Below are 20,652 nucleotides of genomic sequence, written 5' to 3' on the forward strand. Positions count from 1 at the left end.
TGGATTTGCAGACTCACTATAGAAACGTGTCAATTCTCTCTGAATTTATATGAGTTAAATGCAATTCCTAGCATAATTCTATCAAAATTCTTTGTAAATATAGAAAAAAATTATCCTAAAAGTTACGTACAGAGGCAAAGAAAGAATACCTAAAACAATTTTGGAAAATAATGCAGTAGAAGGAATCAGTTAACCCAATAAATGAATAAAACAGAAGAGAGAACTCAGAAATAGAAACACACAAATATGCCCAACTGCTTTTTGACAAAGGTACAAAAACAACTCGATGGAGAAAGACTGCCTTTCCTACAAATGGTGGTAGAGGGACTGAATATCCACAGGCAAAAAAAAAAAAAAAAAAAGAACCTTGACCTAAGTCTCACACCTTACACAAAATCGATCATGGACTTAAATGAAAAGTGAAAAACTGTAAAACTTTTAGAATAAAAGTTTTCTAAAATTTTCAGGATCTAGAGCTGAAATTTCATCAAAATTAAAAATATTTGCTCTGTGAACAACCATGTTAAAACAATGAAAAGACAAGCTACAGAGTGGAATAAATTACTTAACAAACCACATATTCAATAAAGAGCTAGTTTCTAGAACACATAGAGAAGGCTTGAAACCCAACAGCTAAAAAAAAAATCCAAATAGAAAATGGGCAGAAGGGCAGAAGTCACAAACAGACAACTCATCAAAGAGGATATACCGATGACAAGCACATGAAAAGACGTTCAACATCATCAGCCACCAGGAAAATGCAAATTAAAACCACGGTGAGACATCACTACAAACCTATCACAATGGCTAAAATAAAAACAGTGAAGAACCAAATTGCAAAAACACTGGATCACTCATTGTATTATTCTCCTAGAGCAATCATAACAAAATACTACAGACTGGGTAGTTTAAACAGCAAAATGTCTTTTCTTACAGTTCCGGAGGTTAGAAGTCCACGATTAAGGTGTCAGCAGGTTTGGTTTCTTCTGAGGCCTCTTACTTTGGCTTGCAGGTACTGCCTTTTCTCTGTGCCCTTTCATGGTCTTTCCTTTGTGTGCACACATCCCTGGTGTCTCTCTGTGTGTCCAAATTTCTTCTTTTAAGGACACCAGTCAGATGGATTAGGGGCCACTCTAAAGACCCAATTTCAACTAAAATCACTTTTTGGAAAGACCTGTTTCCAAATACAATCACACTCTGAGGTACTAGGGGTTAGAGCTTCACACAACCTATGAAATTTGTGGGGATATAATTCCATCTTTAACATTCATATAGTTAGTGGCAATTTAAAATATTAATAGTACAGACACTATGGGAGACAGTTTGGTAATCTCTTTAAAAACCTAAACATGCAACTACCATACATCTTGGCAACTGCACACTTAGGCATTCATTCCAGAGAAATGAAGACTCATGTTCACACAAAAACCTATACATGAACATTTACAGCAGCTTTACTCATAAGAGTCAAAAGCTAGAAACAGCCTAGATATCCTTCAATGGGTGAATAAACTGTGGTACATCCATACCACAGAATACTACTCAGCAATTAAAAAGGAACTATGGAAACAGAGTAACCTGTGTATGAATCTCCAGTGAATTATGCTGAATTAAAAAAAACCAATCCCAAAAATATATATACAATAAGATCCCATTTATATAGCACTCTTGAAATGACAAAACTATAGAAATTGGAGAATAATGGCTGCCAGGTATTAAGGAGGAAGCAGTGGGTGAGAAGGAACTGGGTGTGGCCACAGAAAGAAACTCTTTATATCTTGCTACACATGGGTGGGAAACTTACCTGAAACCTTTCTTGTACTTTCTAATATTTGAATGCTGTGTTCTAAAATAAAGTACAAGAATAACAATGGTCACATAGGGGTGGATGAAGATATATTAGTTACCATATGTGGAATGATTAAGGAGGGCTAGGTTCTGTCTAATCCAGACCTGTCCTTGCTCCAACACCAGTGCTTCCAATCACCAGTCTATGCTCAATGTTTAAATGTCACCCAAAGCAACAACTGCAGTGTCCAGCATGATCCTGCACAAGAGATGTACTATAGACTGAATGTTTGTGTCCTCCCCCACAAAATCATACGTTAAAATTCTAACATCTAATGTGAGGGTATTAGGAGATGAAGCCTTTGGTACGTGATTAGTTCATGAGGGCAGAGACCTAATCAATGAGATTAGTATCCTTATAAAAGAGATCTGGAGAGTTCCCTTGCCCTTTTTCCCATATGAAGACACAGCAAGAAGATGGTCAACTACAAACCAAGAAGCTGGCCCTCACCAGATACAAAATCTGCTGTGCTTGGATCCTAGATTTCCCAGCCTCCAAAACTGTAAGAAATAAGTTTTTGTTGCTCATAAGCCACCCAGAATATGGTATTCTGTTATAGCACCCTGAATGGACTAAGACCAGATGTAAATTATAAAATTCTCTGTCCTATCAACATTCTTATTTCCACAGTATCTGATGTCAGCAAAGTATTACGGAGAATAGCAATAATTTGCTTAAATGATTCACACTAAGGTATGAGTAACTGATAGGCTTAAATATTCTCTCAAGTTTCAAAAGCAGTTTAGCTCAAATGACATTTTAACAGAAACTGTTATGTTCAGAACAGAATTAAACTGTAGTCCAAGTGCTATCACCTGCTTAATTCAGAGGCCCTAATGCATCCACTCACTCTATTTCTAATCTTGGAGTTCTTAGGTATTTTGAAAGTAAATGGGATATAAATCCTAAATTATAAAGTAGTAGTGGCTTACGCCTCACCATAACTCAAGAAGCATTATCTGGTTAGCTGCCTGTCCTACTAGGAGAAATCTCTGGTATTGAGCTTTCATCTGGCTGTGAGTAAAGGTAATTCAAGATCTAGTAAAAACTACAAAAATCGCTGTTTGTCTTCTGAGCTGCCTGTAAGCTCCCTTTTCTCTTGTCTTAAGTTCTCTATAGTATCCTTCCTATCTCCTGCCTCAGGAGTCCACTATCTTCCACCTTCCTCTATCAAATCAGAAAAAGATTTAAACAAGGACTGAACTGTCTTTTTAAATGCTTGGCTTGCACTTCAAGGCAGCTAAGAGGTATTTTTACCTTTTGGTTTGACTTGGTTAAATTGAGGAAGTAGGGGCTTTACTTTTTATTTTGCTGGGTCCACTAGAAAAATTGTTTTAGTACAGATACCACACCTGGGAGAATTTGGCCCAAAAAGTTAATAGGTGACTTGACCTCTCTTTTGTCCCTGCCACCTTTTAAACTTAATTATTCAGAACCCAAGACTCAAGCTGCAAAGATCCAGATGTTATTTTCATAGTGTCTCCTTTCCTCTCCTGGTTTGATACCCCTTTCTTTCTTTTAGTGTGGTGACCATTTTTGTATATCTTCCTCCCTTCCAAACCCCAGGAATCTGTTCTCCATCCCAAAGTTCTCACAGCCTCCATCCTGTGAGAAGTAAATGAATTACAAAAGTCTGGGGAGAAGAGAGGCATAAAATACATAGGTGGCTAGGCTGACCTCACAGACTTCCAAACATAAAACTCAAACATGGGAAAAGAGCAAAGGACCACCACCACTACTACCCCCATCCAGCTGACAAAAAGTAAGGTTCAACACTTTTGTTTTTTAGTGTGTGTGTCTTAAAATAAATCACCAGTACTTCTTAAAACTCACTATCATTAAAAAAAAAAAAAAAAAAAAAAACACCTCTGAGAAACTGTCAGAGGAGACTAAGGAGAAATGACAACTAAATGCAATCTTGTTTTCTAGATGGTTCCTGAAACAGAAAAGAACTTTAATGGAAAACCTGGTGATATCCAAAGCAAGTCTCCAGTTAACAGTAACATACTGATGCTGGTTTCTTAGTTTTGACAAATGAACCACAGTAGGATACTGTTAGTGGAAACTGAAACTGGGTGAGGTGTATATTGGGATGTTGTACTATTTTGCAACTGTTCTGCAAATCCAAAATTATTCTAAAACAAAAAGTATATTTAAAAATAGAAAAGATGAAAGCTTTTAATGTAATTTTCCAAGAAGTAAAAAAAAGTAAGGTACATAACACTATGTGATACAGAAGCAGCAATATAGGAATAGGTACTGAAGTATCATTTGTATAAAAAGGATGGGAAATCATATGCAAATATATAAAATATTTCTGAAAGAATACATAAGAATCTGATGACACTGACTTTGTGGAGGAGAGAACTCAGCAGCTGAGTAGGAACGAAAGGAAGAATTTGTAATGTGTCCTCTTACACCTTTTAAATTTTGAGGCCAGGCACAGTGGCTCACACCTGTAACCCCAGCACTTCAGAAGGCTGAAGCAAGCGGATCTGCTTGAGCTCAGGAGTTTGAGACCAGCCTGGGCAACATGGCAAAACCCTGACTCTATAAAAAATACAAAAATTAGCCAGGTGTGGTGGCATGCACCTATAGTCCCAGCTACTCAGGAGGCTGAGGCAGGAGGATCACCTGAGCCCAGAAGGTTGAGGCTGCAGAGAACCCTGACTGCACCACTGCACTTCAGCCTGGGTGGCAGAGTGAGACCTTGTCTCGAAAAAATAATAAAATAATAAAAAATAAAATTTGAAACATATTAATGTATTACCTATTCAAAAAATAATTAACTTTTAAAATAAAAAGGATGACCAGGAACTGAACTAAGACAAAGACTATGGAAATAATGTAGAGGATTAATGAGAAAAAAAATTTAGGAGCTAAAAAAGAAAATCTAATCTACTCCATCTATCCATTAAGGCTTTCTACAACCCCTTCCTCACTTTTTCCACCAACCTCCTTTCTCCTTAACGCACCACAGACTTTTTATTCTAGCTGAACCAATCTGACTGCTAATTCCAAAGAGTCACCAGCCATTTTTCCTCAAATCCACATCTCTCTCTGCAAAACCTAACTTTAAACTTAAAAGCCACCCACCTATGTGCTATTTAGCATTCTGAATATTCTGTCTACACCAGGGACAGCAAATACAGGCACTAACGCCATCACTACTCCTACTCATAACAATAAACACTGCTCAATGATCACAGTATCCTTTCCCACTAATCCAGAAGCTGCGTCCAACTAACTTCTCAATGCAGTCTTCCAGGCAGTCTTCACTAACAATCAAAGCTAGCCCATGAAATAAAACCTACTTGCCATTATCTAGTCCCCACTATATTAATCTGTTTGCCTCGATATATTTGCCATGAATTTTAGGTATATTTACATGCATATCTCACTTTAATACACTTTACTTTATTGTGCTTTGCAGATATTTTCATAGATTGAAGGTTGGTGATAATCCTAAGTGGAGCAAGTTTGTCAGCTCATTTTTCCAACAGCATGTGTTCATTTTGTGTTTCTGTGTCACATTTTGGTAATTCTCACAATATTTCAAGCTTTTTCATTATTATTATATCGGTTATGGTGATCTGTGATCAGTGATCTTTGATGTTACTACTGTAATTGTTTGGGGGCACCATGAATCACACCCATATAAGATGGAAACTTAATCAATACATATTGTGTGTATTCTGACTGCTCCGCTGACTGGGGCTTCTGTCTCTCTCCTTCTCCTCAGGCCTCTCTATCCCAGGAGACACAATAATACTGAAATTAGGCCAATCAATAATCCTACAATGGCCTCTAAATATTAAAGTGAAAGGAGGAGTCACGTTTCTCACTTTAAATGAAAAGCTAGAAATGATTAAGCTTACTCAGGAAGGTATGTCTAAAGACAACAGAGGTCAAAAGCTAGGTCTCTTGTGACAGTTAGTCAAGCTGTAAATGCAAAGGAAAAGTTATTGAAGGAAAGTAAAAGTGCCACTCCAGAAAACACACGAATGATAAGAAAGTGAAACAGCCACATTGTTAATATGGAGAAAGGTCCAGTGGTCTGGATAGAAGACCAAACCAGCCATAACATTCCCTTAAGCCAAAGCCTAATTCAGAGCAAGACACTAGTTCTAGTCCATTCTATGAAGGCTGAGAGGTGAGGAAGCTCCAGAAGGCAAGTTTGAAGCTAGTAGGAGTTGGTTCATGAGGTTTAACGAAAGAAGCCACCTCCATAACACAAATGTGCAAGATGAAGCAGCAAGTGCTGATGTAGAAGCTGCAGTATGTTATCAAAAAAATCTAGCTAAGATAATTGATGAAGGTGGCTACACTAAACAACAGATTTTCAATGTAGATGAAACAGCCTTCTATTAGACAAAGATGTCATCTAGGACTTTCATAGCAAGAGAGAAGTAAATGGCTTCAAAATTTCAAAGGACAGGCTAACTCTCTTGTTAGGGGCTAATGCAGCTGGTGACCTTAAGCGAAAGCCGATGCTCGTTTACCATTCTGAACTGACTGAAATCTACTCAGTCTGTTCTCTATAAATGGAATAACAAAGCCTGGATAACAGCATATGCGCTTGCAGCATGGTTTACTGAATCTTTTAAGCCTACTATTAAGACCTGCTGCTCAGACAAAAAAAAAAAAAAGATTCCTTTCAAAATATTGCTGCTCACTGGCAATGCACCTGGTCATCCAAGAACTCTGATGGAGATGTACAAGGAGATTAATGTTTCCATACCTGCTGACACAAAAGTCATTCTGTAGCCCACAGATCAAGGAGTAAGTTTGACTTTCAAGTCTTATTATTTTAGAAATACATTTCAAAGGCTACAGCTGCCATAGATAATGATTTCTCTGATAGATTTGGGCAAAGTAAATTGAGAACATTCTAGAAAAGATTCATCAATCTAGACTCCATTAAGAAATTTGTGATTCATGGCAGGAGGTCAAAATATACTGACATGAATAGGAGTTTGGAAGAAGTTGATCCCAACTTCCATAGATAACTTTAAGGGGTTCAAAATTTCAGTGTAGGAAGTAACTGCAGATGTGGTAGAAATAACAACAGAACTAGAATTAGAAGTGGAGCCTGAAGATGTGACTGAATTGCTGCAATCTCAAGATAAAACTTTAACAGATGGGGCCGGGCACGCTGTCTTACGCCTGTAATCCCAGCACTTTGGGAGGCCAAGGCAGGCAGATCACGAGGTCAGGAGATCGAGACCAACCTGGCTAACACGGTGAAACCCCGTCTCTACTCAAAATACAAAAAATGAGCCGGGCATGGTGGCAGGAGCCTGTAGTCCCAGCTACTCGGGAAGCTGAGACAGGAGAATCACTTGAACCCGGGAGGCAGAGGTTGCAGTGAGCTGAGATCCTGCCACTGAACTCCAGCCTAGGCGACAGAGCGAGACTCCACCTCAAAAAAAAAAAAAAAAAAAAAAAAAAACTGACAGATGAGCAGTCGCTTCTTACAGAGGAGCAAAGAAAGTAGTTTCTTGAGATGGAATCTACTCCTAGTGAACGTGCCATAAACATTGTTCAAATGACAACAAAGGATTTAGAATGTTACATAAACTTAGTTGATAAAGCAGTGGCAGGGTTTGAGAGGACTGACTCAAATTGTGAAAGTTCTACTATGGCTCAAACGCTACCACCCAGCATCTCATGCCACAGAGAAATCTTTCATGAGAAGAAGAGTCCATCAATGTGGCATACTTCACTGGTGGGTTGTTCTTTTTTTTTCAATTTTATTTAAAATCAGGACACATCTCATTCTATGTCACAGAATGAGGGAGTCTATCTTGAACCTATTCTGGTTCAGGGGGCTGCCCTTATGAAAAAAAAGAAAAAGGCAAGAAAGTAATTACCATAGCTACCCCAAACTTCAAGCAACAACCATCCTGATCAGTAGCTATAAACACTAAGGTAAGACCTTCCACCAGCAAAAAGATTACAACTCACTTAGGCTCAGAGGATCCGTAGCACTGTTAAGCAATAAAGTATTTTTAAATGAAGATATACGTAGATCATTTTTTAGACATAATTCTATTACACATTTTGTAAACTACAGTGTGAATGTAACTTTTATATGCACTGAGAAACAAAAAATTGTGTGACTTGCTTTACTGAGATATTTGCTTTACTGTGGTGGTCTGAAACTGAACTGGCAATATCTTAGAGGTATGCCTACATTTGTATATACCCCATTTTGTTCTGCAAAGGATTAAAGACACAATAAATGAACTATAACAAGTTAACAAATTAAAGATAAAGGCAAAGAATAGAGAAAAGAACCAAAAATGGTGCCAAGAAAAAGGCTAAAAATTGTATAATATAAAAACCTATTTACGGTATGGAGTGGGCCACAAATCTAGTTCTGGCTTTCTAGTAGGCATAACAAAAAGGAAAACCCAGGCAATCTAAGAGATACACAGAGAAGTACTCAGAAGGGGAGCTACCTTGGTAGTTAAACCAAACAGTAATTTCATATAGCAAAAAGAACCCCATAGAATGATCAAAATATAGGAGACACATAACCACCAGTCTTCAAAGGGTTAGATGTTTCTCATATTGTCCCTCAGGAGAGACCTATGACACCTTACCGAAGCCCAATGTGGCAAAATTGATTTTACAAAGACAAGACACGAGCTTTAAGAGCTCTTTATTCTTCTACTCAGTTTCTTCCTTCATTGCCTCCCTAATCAGATTATAAACTCTTTGAAAACAGAACCATGTTTTCTAATTCTTATATATAGCTCCAAAGTATTTTGTATTCTGCAGAAAAGATGCAACGTCAGTGAGAATTTACACAGTGCAATTCAAGCCTTTTCTGATAAAAATTATCTAACCTAAACTCAGTAATTCCCACTTCTACTACAAAAACATGCTAACTGAAGCCCCAATAGATAGAATTCCTAAACTTTCTAAACTATTACTGAATCACAATTCATGACCTCTCAAAAGCATTTTGTTTCATACATCCCTAGCACAAAGCATGCAAGGATACCAAATCAATATCACTGAACCTGATCAAATAAAATGAAACTCATAAGCAAAAGCTCTGGCAATACCTACTAAAGGAAAGACAATATTACTATCTTTCAAGAATATAATCAATAGGTCTTTACAAACCAATTGACAAAGGCAGGTTCATTTTCTAAATGATTCTGCAAATCTACTAGAAGGCAATTAAATTATAACGCAGATTACTTCTTTCCAACAATGTGCAGTTTCTGCATATGCCAAACTGCTGAAGAACTGTACTTCTCAGCTCTCACACACACATGCACACGCACGTGCATGCATGCACACACACACACACATCACTATCAAACCAGCTCTGACCACTAACTTACTAATTTACTTCTGTGCTTTACCTGGTCAAACTGAAAATGAAATTAGGAGTAGGTAATAAATTATTTAGATAAGGTGATCATGGGAAAATGAAGTATCATCTTAAATTACTACTCTTAAGCACTGGCATTGGGACACATTAACAATCCTCTATTTGTATTTTATTAATGGAAGTCATTAATAAATAAGTAGTCTCATCCAACACTGGCTTAGTTCATTCATACACTTAGTATTTCAGTTTATAGTAGGTTCCCCCCTTGGTATTCCCTGTACATAGGGGCACGCCCTATCATCCCAGGAGTGAATACCTGTAATGAGCCAAAGAATATTCCCAGGACTGGGGGAGTCCACCAAGTAGACCTTGGAAAATCCAATTCCTGCACCTTTGTTTCTTTATCTATTAGAAAGGGAAATGGAAATCATCTCTATCTGATAGGATTATTGGAAAGATTAAATGAGATAAGGTTGTAAAGTGCCTAGTAGTTGTTGTCTAGCTTTTTGTTTGTTTGTTTTTGAGACAGAGTCTCACTCTGTCGCCCAGGCTGGAGTGCAGTGGCGCGATCTCGGCTCACTGCAACCTCCACCTCCCGGGTTCAAGCAATTCTCTGCCTCAGCCTCCTGAGTAGCTGGGATTACAGATGCCCCCACGACACCCGACTAATTTTTGTATTTTTAGTAGAGACGGGGTTTCACCATCTTGGCCAGGCTGGTCTTGAACTCCTGACCTCGTGATCCACCTGCCTCAGCCTCTCAAAGTGCTGGGATTACAGGTGTGAGCCACCGCACCCAGCCTTAGTTCTCTAGCTTTTTTATAGGTAAGGAAAACAGAAGGATCTAAGCACTTAGGCGACTCATCCACAGCCAATGGCTAATAAACACAGGACAGAACAAAACTTCTAACTTAGGGCTTAATGTTCTTTCCACCTCACCAAGCAGCCTTAAATTAATAGAACTCAACATCTCAGGTTTGTCACTGTTGGGTATTCACTACATGCAAAGAAAAAAAATTTGACTATTTTGAACATCTATTACATGCTAGAAACTAATGTCTTTCTTCATAACTGCCCTATAAGTGTTATCTCATGTTACTAAGAAATTAACTTGTCCACAGTCACAAGGCTAACAAGTGACAACACAAGATTCATCCACATCTGTTTAGTCAATGATTTTACCTACCATCCTTCTTAAAGAGTGTATTTAGATACCATTGTCTACCAGAATCAAATCCCAAATGGCCTGTGAATTTTTATAGATACTTGTGATTTATTAGTGGAAACTGTCCCTAGCTCCACCATCCTATCTACTTAAAAATTTGTTCCTATTAGGTTAAAACATAATTATAATAACTGTAGTAACAAATTTACATTTGTATAGCATGTTACAGTTTATTACATTTTTTTCATTTTTGTTAGATGCAACTACTGAGCCTTTTCATATATTAGCTCACATATCATTTAATATTTCAAGACTCTTATGAGGTAGGAATTATTGTCATTTGACAAATAAGAAAATGGGCCAGGTGCAATGGCTCATGGCTATAATCCCAGCATTTAAGAAGGCCAAGGTAGGCAGATTGCTTGAGCTCAGGAGTTTGAGACCAGCCTTCGCAACATTGAGAAACTTCATCTCTACAAAAAATGCAAAAATTAGCTGGGCATGGTGGCATATGCCTGTACTCTCAGCCACCTGGGAGGTTGAGGTGGGTGAATCACTTGAGCCCAGGCAGTTGAGGTTGCAGTGAGGTGTGATCACGCCACTGCACTTCAGCCTGGGCCACAGAGTGAGACCCTGTCTCAAAAGAAAAAAAAAAAATTAGAAAGGTCATCTCAGATCTCTCTCTGCCCCGACAGTTGTCAGATGATTTCTAGTAAACGTTTAAAGGGCAGATATTTTAAACTGTTCCAGAGCACAGAAAAAAGTGAAAAGTTTCCTAATCATTCTTAATCCTGACTTCATCTTGACACGGAAGCCAGGCATGGATAGCAAACTTAAATGAAAACATAATATTAGATTTATCCTTTGTAATTACAGATGGAAAAGTTTAACATATTTAAGTGAAAAACAAAGGAATATGTGTAGTATAATCCCATTTGTAAAAGAAAAATTATGAATAGAAACATGTCTGTATGTATGGTAAAATATGGAAATGTGTATTTATAGATAAATACACACATAAATGCAAAGATACAGGTTTGGAAATATAAACCTCAAACTGTCAACAGCGGTTTCTCCAAGATGGAAGTGGTCTTAGGAGTGAAGAAGGGGAAAAAGACAAAAAGTGAAGGGAGATTTTCAGCTTTTACTCTCTCTATATATATACACATACATACTATTCAAATTCTGAAACAGTGGGTTCTAGGATCGGCTATGCCATTAAGAAGCTGTTACTAGGTTGAATCACTCTGACTCTGTTTCCCCATTGGAAATGTGGAAAGCAGACCCACCTTATTATGACAGAAGAAAAGGAATTTATTTGAAAATGCGTAATAAAATCTGATGAATATGTGGCAGTGTTGCCACAACACCTTATGGTTTGTTATTGTTTGGTTTGATTTTTTTTATTTTTCCCTCACTTTGTCATTAATCAACCAGACATTCACAAACACAATTTAATTTCTGTATGCCTCATTGAGTGCAGGAAGTAGAGTCAGAAGACCTGAGTTTACATTCAGACCTTGCCTCTTATTAACTGTAAGGTTAAAAAAACAAGCAAATGATTAAACAACTTTGCACTTTAGTTTCCTGGCAGTAAAATAGGAATAAACCTACCTTACAGCATCATTTAAAACATTAAATGAGAAAATTATATACAAATGGCCAATAAAAACATGATAAGATGAAATACAAATGAAAATCACAATGCGATATCACTTCACAGCCACTAGGATGGCTATCATCAAAAAGACAAACATTAACAAGTGTTGGCAAGGATGTGGAGAAAATGGAACCCTCATTGCTACATTGATAGAACCCTACATTGCTAGAAGGAATGTAACCCTTCTAGCAATGTAGAAGGGTTACCCTAGAAAATGGAACCCTACATTGCTAGAAGGAATGTAAAACAGTGCAGCAGCTATGTAAAACAGTCAAGCAGTTCCTCAAAAAGTAAACAGAATTACCATATAACCCAGCAATTACACATCTAGGTATACATCCAAGAAAATTGAAAGCATATATACCATACAAAAACTTGTAAATGAGTATCCACAACATTATTTATTATGGCCAAAAAGTAGAAACAACCCAAATGCCCATCAGTTGAAGATTGGATAAACAAAATGTGGCATAGCCATATAACAAAATAATATTCTGCCATAAAAGGAATGAAATATTGATACATGGTATAATATGAATAAACCCTGAAAGCATTATGCTAAGTGAAAGACACTAAAGGCCACATATTATGATTCTATTCACATGCAATGTCCAAAATAGGCAAATCCATAGAGACATAAAGTAAATTAGTGGTTGTCATATATGGGGAAGGGGGAATAGTAACAAAAGCTACCAGGTACAAGGTTCTTTTTAGGGTAATAACGTTCTTGGATTAGTGCCGACATTTGCATAATTTTGTGAATATATTAAAACCACTGAATTGCATACTTTAAAAAAGTGAATTCTGTGGCATATGAATTACATCTCAAAGAAAACTATTATAAAAATTTAAGTCTCTGCTTTTTTTTCTTTTGAGACAAAGTCTGGCTGTCACCCAGGATGGAATGCAGTGGTCCAATCATGGCTCACTTCTCTGCTTGCTACTTTTTATTAGTAAATATTCTACTTTCCTCAAGAGGTTGCTTGTAACAGCTTTAAAAGATCTTTGAAGTTAGCTACTATACAGATGAATGGTATTTTTAGTAAAGTAAAACTACTATAACAGAGAAACTTTCTAAAAATCGGATTAGTTTGGTACAATTTCATTTTTTCAAAAGAAATGTCATTAATACCAAGTTCATTTTTAGAGAGTGGAAAAGCTTCAACAAGTCCTTATAAAATACATTTTTTAAAAAGGTCAAAATGCAATACTTTGTTTTCTTAATTAGTGGACATTTCATTTTCAGATATATCATTAGTAGATTACCTGTTTAAAATGTCATTAAATGCCTAGCAATGAATTAAAACCCAAGTAGATGCAACTTTGTGACCTCTACTTACAACTTTCTACATTCTGCATTCTGTTGTCAGATTCCTAGGCCATCACTAGCTCCTAATCTCTTACATCAATTATTCCATTCAATTCTTACTCACAGGGGCTAAAATGTTTGGTAAATGCAATCAATTCATTTTTCTAATGCTGGGGAACTTACTAGAGTGGGTCCAGTTTTTAAGGTTAAATTTAGTCCAGAATGTTTGAATAAATATTCAACAAAACGATTTCCTGGAATTTGGAACATAAAAACAGCCTATAGAGTTGTGAAATGCTTTCTAGGTCCTTCGGGAATTTTTTCACATATTTAGTCATGGGGCAAAGTATTACGTATAAAAACTTCCTGGTCCTAGAACAAAGACGTATTTTACTGCTCAAAGCTAAAGGAATTAGTATTGTTACACTAAAATAGCATACCAATGAAACCAGCTAGGTATTGGCATAACTTAACCAAGGTATGTAAACAAAGATAAATTGTACCTTATTATGCATTCTTCCTTGGGGGGAAAAAATTCTCACATTAATAAGATTTAGCCAGCCAAAACAGAAAAAATATATAGATATATGTGTGTCTGTGTATGTAGGCATGTATAAGGATTAGGATTTTGAGTGGCAATTTAAATTTGATGGTTTGCCAAGCTATGCTGGGATACATAGTGGGCATGCTTGAATTGACACAGGCAAAACGTGAAGTAAGAGACGACCTGTCAAACAGCTGCTATCTAGTTACTCCCTCGGCAGCACTCCCAACTTCTCCCGCGATGTCTGTGTATGAGAGAAAGATGTCAAAGCACCAAGAAAACCACGGGGGCTGTCAGAGCAACAGCCAAGTCCAAACCGTGCATCCCAGGGTGAAATCCCACCCGTACCCTCAAGAGCTGGTCAGACTGCGGCTCTTTTCTAATATGAGTCTACCTAAAATAGAAAAATAAACACAACCAGAGACCCTGGCCAACCCTCTCTCTCCTCCCCTTTGTGACTCTCCCAAACGCTGGAGGGATGTTAACCTCTGGCAGGCCCGTGGAAGCCAAGCCCCGCGACCTGAGGAGGCGTCCAGGAGCCTCGGCACAGCCCTGGGGCCTCGAGCCCGTGTCCTCCACCCACCCGACAGGGCCGGTCACCGGTCACACAAAGGAGCCAGCCGCGGGCGCTGGACGCGGGACTCGCCCGAGAGCAGGGAGCCACATCTGGTTCCTGCACGCTGGCAAAAGAGACCTGCTGGAAAATAAGGACTAACGCCCAAACCTGTTGCACAATTCGGGTCCCTTTCACCCAGAAATGAACAAGGGCGCTCAGGAACGGAAAAGCGCGCGGCCCGGTCTCTGCGGGCCGCGGCCGCACCCGGCAGACGGCGCGGAGGCAAAGGCGGCCCGCGGGGCTCCCACCTCCGGCGCTTTGTCTGTGGCGGCAGAGACGGTGGGGGCGGTCGGGGCGCTGGGAGCAGAGGCGGTGGCGGGGCGGGGGCGCCCCTCCTTCACTGCGTAGCCCCTCCGCCCCGCGGCCCGCGCAGGGGAAGAAAGCCGGGCCCGCTACCGCCGCCGCCGCCGACTGCACCGGCCCAAGCCGGCCACCCGGCCGCGGGGCCTGCGCGCTTCTCCCGCCCGGGTCGAGCGGCGGCCACACTCACCTGGCTGGCGCTGACGCTAGCGGCCGGCGGCTCCGGGGCGTTGGGGAAGACAGGGGAACGCTAGCGAGGTGCGGGCGGAGGCGGAGGGCGCGGCGGGAGGAAGGCGGGCTGGGGGCGGAGCGGGTCCGGGCGGCGGCGGCGGCAGCGGCGACGGCGGCGGCTCCAGTCACTCGCGGCAAATCGCGTCCCGGCCCCTCCGTGCGTCAGGCGGCGAGCGGGGGTGCGGGTGGCCAGGCGACCTCTCGGCACCCGCGGCCCGAGCCGCGTCCGCGCGACCCCGCGCGCGCCCGGGTGACGGCGGTACAGCAACCCGCCCGGCGCGGGAAGGGCGAAGGAGGCGGGGCGGGGCGGGGCGTCAAACCGGGCCTGGGGCTGAGGGCTGGGCGCGAGTGGGACTCTGGCGCTCCGGACGGACCCTGCCGTCCCCACCCCTAGCCGAGGCCCAGGCTCCCCAGGCGGGAGGCAGTCTTGGAGAGTGGAAGGGTACCTAGATCTGGAGTCAGAAGTCTGGGCTTAAGAGAGGGTCCGTTACTTGACACCTTGGCAGGTCATTTATTTCCTCTGGCCTCATGCTGGAGTTCGAAGGTTCGAGTACAAAGTCTCCAAGAGCTGCTCCCAAGTACTCACTGCCAAGCGGTGGTGTGGCTGAAGGATGAAGGCAGATGAAAGGGAAAGGGTTGCGGTGAGGAAGGGCTGGATTCAGGGCATTTGTTTTGCTTTGAGGATCTTTCCATTGGACAGTCCAAAATTAATCCACAATGGGGCTCCCTGATAATGGCTACTTCCCCATTTTTACCAACCTAGTTATTTTTCTCCAAGTATACTGACTTAAGAGTCCTTGTTTTCATTTTATTGCGCAAATCATTTTTATGTCATTTCCTGAATTCAGTTCAAAAGAGTCATCAGCAAATTCACACCAGATCAGAGCAGCTGTGTGGTCCCAATTTCAAGACTTCCATATTATTCACTCAGCCACTCACTTCAGTATCACCTAATTCCGTTGATAAAATCTTCCTATTCCAACAACTAAGCAACCAAATTTCTCTCCACTAAAGTTTTCTGACTTAAAATCCCATGGATTAATTCTTCCTCTTAATTCTGTGAATATCAGTCTGTCTCCATGACTTCCACCTCTTTGCCACTCTAGGTCAAGCCTTTAACTTCACTGCTGCTTCGGTTCCATATAACTGCCAGAGAGAATGCTCCAAAAAGACAGAGCTAAGCATGAAACGTCCCTCTTTAAAATCATTCAGAGTCTCTCCACCTGGTTGAATCAGGTTCAAACTCATTACCATGGTTTACAAAGCCATTTAAAATCTGATCTCTTGACCTCCTTGGCTCCAGCTTTAACTCCTAATATATCTACGTATCACATAAATTCAACAGACTTTGTCTTTGTGCCCTTGTAGTTTTCCCCCACCTGAAATCCATCCCTCATTTAACCAGTTGAACTCCTATTGTCCTTCAAGATAATGAAGATAATGCATCCCTTCCTCTTTGGAATCTTGCCTGACATCATCTCCTTTCACCACATCTGTATCCTTACCCCACACACTTACAATGAATTAAATACTCTTTTTCTCTCTGCTTTCATAAAATCGTCTATCTACAGTATTCCCTATGATAATCTTTAATACTTGCTTTTTTCCTGTTGCTTTGCTTGGTGGCCTTTTCTTCCTAGACTGTGTGTTCCTTAAAAGGACAGGGATTTTGTCTAGTTCATTTTTTTTTGCTCCCCAGAACACAGCACAGTGCTCAGCACAAAAAACGTTCTCTTTAACTGTTTGCTGAAGTGTTGAAATAATTTTCCATCCCAACAAATAGATGTTGAGCATCTACTCAACGAAAAGAAAATACAGGGAAGTCCACAGTCCCAGCCTTTTTTAACCTTCCATGGTATCCTGTTTTTCCCTTCTCTACTATGTGGCATTCTCTGCTTATCATTTTAACTCTCTCCAACTACCATTCACATTCTTTGCTTATCCTAGTAAAACAAGAGCATGCCAAGCAATCCATTATAATAATTCACAAAATATCGCTGCCCTTCCTCTTTACGTACTTCTGGTTCCACATTGTATTACCTAGGTGTTAGATAAGAGGTAACTGCTATAATGGAAAAAACATTAAACTGTAAATTCAGAGAATGAAATTTGGATGCTACATTTTCCAATAACTACTGAATGAACTTAGCTCAATCACTTATAGTCATGAGGCTTTACTTCTGGAGTTTCTTTGGCTCTATGATTAGCATTTGTTTTTAATATTTCATTATAAAAGTAAATATATATATGCTAGATCCTTGCTATGTAGCTATCCAGCATATGTTTGAACTCCAAGTGATAGGAAACCATTCATGACCTCACAACAGTTTTCAGTTTTAAACAGTCCCGCTAGTTTCTATGTTCAACTAAAATGTGTCTCTGTATACATTTGGTAAGTAGCTACAGTATTGGTAGAAACACCACTGGACTTAGACTCCAAAGAAGTTGGTCAAATCCTGGGTTTATAACTTCCTAATTGTGTGACCTTAGAAAAGCACAAAACTGCTCCAAGTATGAGTTTGCTCCATTCTAAAAGGAGAAAACGATAATAATAGCACCTTAAATCATTATTGTAAATATGAATGCAATGCGTATGAATGTGTCCAGTGAGTCTGAACCTAGTACTAACATTGTTTAATACAGAACAGCATGGTTCCCCCTCCATATGCAGCCTTGTAAACATTTGAAGTCAGCAGTCACAATGTGTGCCTTCTCCACCCACTTTTTATTCACATCTCATTCGTCTCCATACGCATTTATCTAAACATTCTCCAGTGTCTCTTAAAATGTGGCACCTAGAACTGAATACAATATTCCAAGTATAAAGGAAGGAGTAGAGCAGTACAATTTTCTGCATCCTAATGATGATATTTCAAAATTCAGTTTGATATCACATTATTTTTCTACCACCCCATACCGTTCATAAATATCATGTTATTGCCAACTAAAAACAAGCAAAAATTACCCCCAAATCTTTTTTAAGTCTTTAACATATATACAGCTATAAAACCATGTCTTCTCCAACCTGTATTTTGCAATTTGTTTTTGGAAACTGTGCAGATCTTTGCATTTATTCCTCTTAAATATGACTTTGGAAGTTATGTACAGAAGCCCCTGCCAACTAGAAATCAATGTGAAGTGAGAGTAACATTTTAAAAACATTAAAGGGTGGAGAAAAAGAATCCAAAGCCACCTCAAGCAACAAGTTTCTAAATTCTTAATTTCTCCTCTACTACTTCTCTTAGATTTATTAATTATTATTATTATTAATTATTTTAGAGGGAGTCTCACCGTGTCGCCCAGACTGGAGTGCAGCAGCACGATCTTGGCCCACTGCAACCTCCACCTCCCAGGTTCAAACCATCCTCCTGCCTCAGCCTCCCTAATAGTTGGGACTACAAGCATGTGCCACCTTGCCCAGCTAATTTTTGTATTTTTAGTAGAGACGGGGTTTCACCATGTTGGCCAGGCTGGTATCGAACTCTTGACCTTGTGATCCACCCACCTCAGCCTCTCAAAGTGTTAGGATTACAGGCATGAACAACTTCACCTGGCCTAATTTATTTATTTTTAAGAGATGAGGTCTTCCTGTATTGACAAGGCTGGTCTCAAACTCGAGGCCTCAAGCGATTCTCCCACCTTAGCCTCCCGAGTAGCTGGAACTACAGGAGTGAGCTACCATACCAGCAAGCTTTTTTTTTTTAAGCCACATTTGAATGTCATCTAAAATTAGATAACTTCCCATACTCATCTTGTTTTATTTACATCATAAATTAATAGTGAAAACGCCTTCTATGAGTGTGTTCCATACATTGTTTGCTTGAACCACTGAAGAATTCTCAGTCTGTCTCAAACTGGTATTGTTACTGCCAATTTCCTGAAACTCAGCTCGGTTAGGTAATTTGCTACACAGTCATCCTGCACCAAAGTTGGCTTGGAGAAACTGCCCCTCCTCCAGCCCTTGCTGAAGGGTGGCCCCAGGCAATATACTCTTTTGTGTTGTGTGTGTAATCCCTGAATCACTGTTGATTGCCCCTGGGTGGGCACTGACCTAGACACAGGCAAGTCATACTCATTCAAAAAATGACCTGGGGGGAAAAAATCAGTCCAAAAAAAAAAAACCCTGATCCAATCAGGCAATCAATTGAGGAAGCTGAAATCCAGAAGGACTCACAGAGGGTGTTCATGGGCAGGAAGGGCCCTGACAGATCACCAGTAAGCAGAAGCTAATGTCTACCAAACAATGACTGAGCAGAAAATATCCATTCATATATTCATTCAACAAGTATTGATTAAGCGTCTCCTGTGATTTAGGTGCTGGGGATAGAGTTGGGACAAAATACACAAAAATTCTGCGTCATGAATCTTGCATTCTGGTGGGTGGGACAGGCAATAAACACAAAATAAGTAAATTAAATCGTGTATTAGGTGATAAGTGCTGGATAAAAATAATGCAGGGAAGGGGACTAGAGAGTGCTGGGGTTTGGGGTGCAATTTTTACTATCAGGGAAGGCCTTGCTAAGAAGGTGAAGTCACAGATAAGGCTTGAAGGATCCAAGGCAGTGAGGCTGTGAAAAAAAGGTAGGGGAGAAGCAGAGGGAGCCAGCTAGTGGCCGGGTCATCACGCAGCAGGCACCAGGATAAGGAGCCACAACATCAAACTATACACAGAGCAGGACATTGACAATCTAGCTGGGAGCTTTTCCCCCAGGTCAACTAGACCAGAAACTTTGTAGATGGGACCTCAAAAGTCTGTATTTTCAAACACTCCTGAGATGATTAGGACATTCCACCAGGATGAGAATCCCTGCTCTTAAGAAGACTGCAAACTCTCACAGATGCCTTGGGTTCTGAACACCCGTTAAATTCTGTCTTCCAGAATGCACAATTTAATTTGCATTCCTCTCCTCTTAGGGTGTATATTAGTCCATTCTCACACTGCTATATAGATAATACCTGAGACTGGGTAATTTATAAACAAAGGAGGTTTAATTGATTCACAGTTCCACATGGCTGTGGTGGTCTCAGGAAACTTATAATCGCAGCGGAAGGGGAAGCAGCCACGTCTTACATGGTGTCAGGCAAGAGAAGAGTGAGCGTGTGTGAGTGCAGAAAAACCTACCATTTATAAAACCATCAAATCTCATGAGCATTCACTCACTGTCACAAGAACAGCATGGGGGAAACCACGCCCATAATCCAATCACTTCACTCCCTCAACATGTGGGGATTACAATTCCAGATGAGATTTGGGTGGGGACACAGAGCCAAACTATATCAGGGTCTTTGATTGTTCAACTTTTCTGTTGTTCATGGAACACTTGATTTCATGGCTGAGATTTCACAGGTATTCTTTATAAACTAAATGAAAAGAAACTAACACCCTAATCCCCAAAGTAACATGGTTGAGTTCTATATCTTGCAACCGCAATCACCTAACATACCAAAGTCACAAAGCCTTGAGATGGTGATGCCAAAACTGTAGCATCCCATAACTCATATCTTTAGGGGCAAAACTGAAATTTGGGGCTATCTCTTTAACATTTCAAAATAAATTTTTGAAAATTGTTGACATATTATATAAAGGTATATAAAATTTAATAATGTACATTTAATTAATCTGAGTGTC

General features: G+C 40.0%; 1 protein-coding gene across 2 annotated transcripts in view; it reads right to left on the bottom strand.

Annotated features, from left to right (window-relative positions):
* The window catches only part of SESTD1 (SEC14 and spectrin domain containing 1), a 156,596-nt gene extending 140,765 nt beyond the window's left edge, over positions 1 to 15,831 (bottom strand). The window contains exon 1 of one of the 2 annotated variants that reach the window (XM_004032876.5): positions 14,983 to 15,831. The gene's annotated coding sequence lies outside the window, so the exon portion shown is untranslated. Of the gene's footprint in view, positions 1 to 14,600 lie in introns of both variants that reach the window. The other variant, XM_055380323.2, reaches the window with a different exon arrangement.
* Between the last annotated feature and the right edge of the window lie 4,821 nt (positions 15,832 to 20,652).

The sequence above is a fragment of the Gorilla gorilla genome, chromosome 11 (assembly GCF_029281585.2).
Source record: "Gorilla gorilla gorilla isolate KB3781 chromosome 11, NHGRI_mGorGor1-v2.1_pri, whole genome shotgun sequence".
NCBI lineage: Eukaryota > Metazoa > Chordata > Mammalia > Primates > Hominidae > Gorilla > Gorilla gorilla.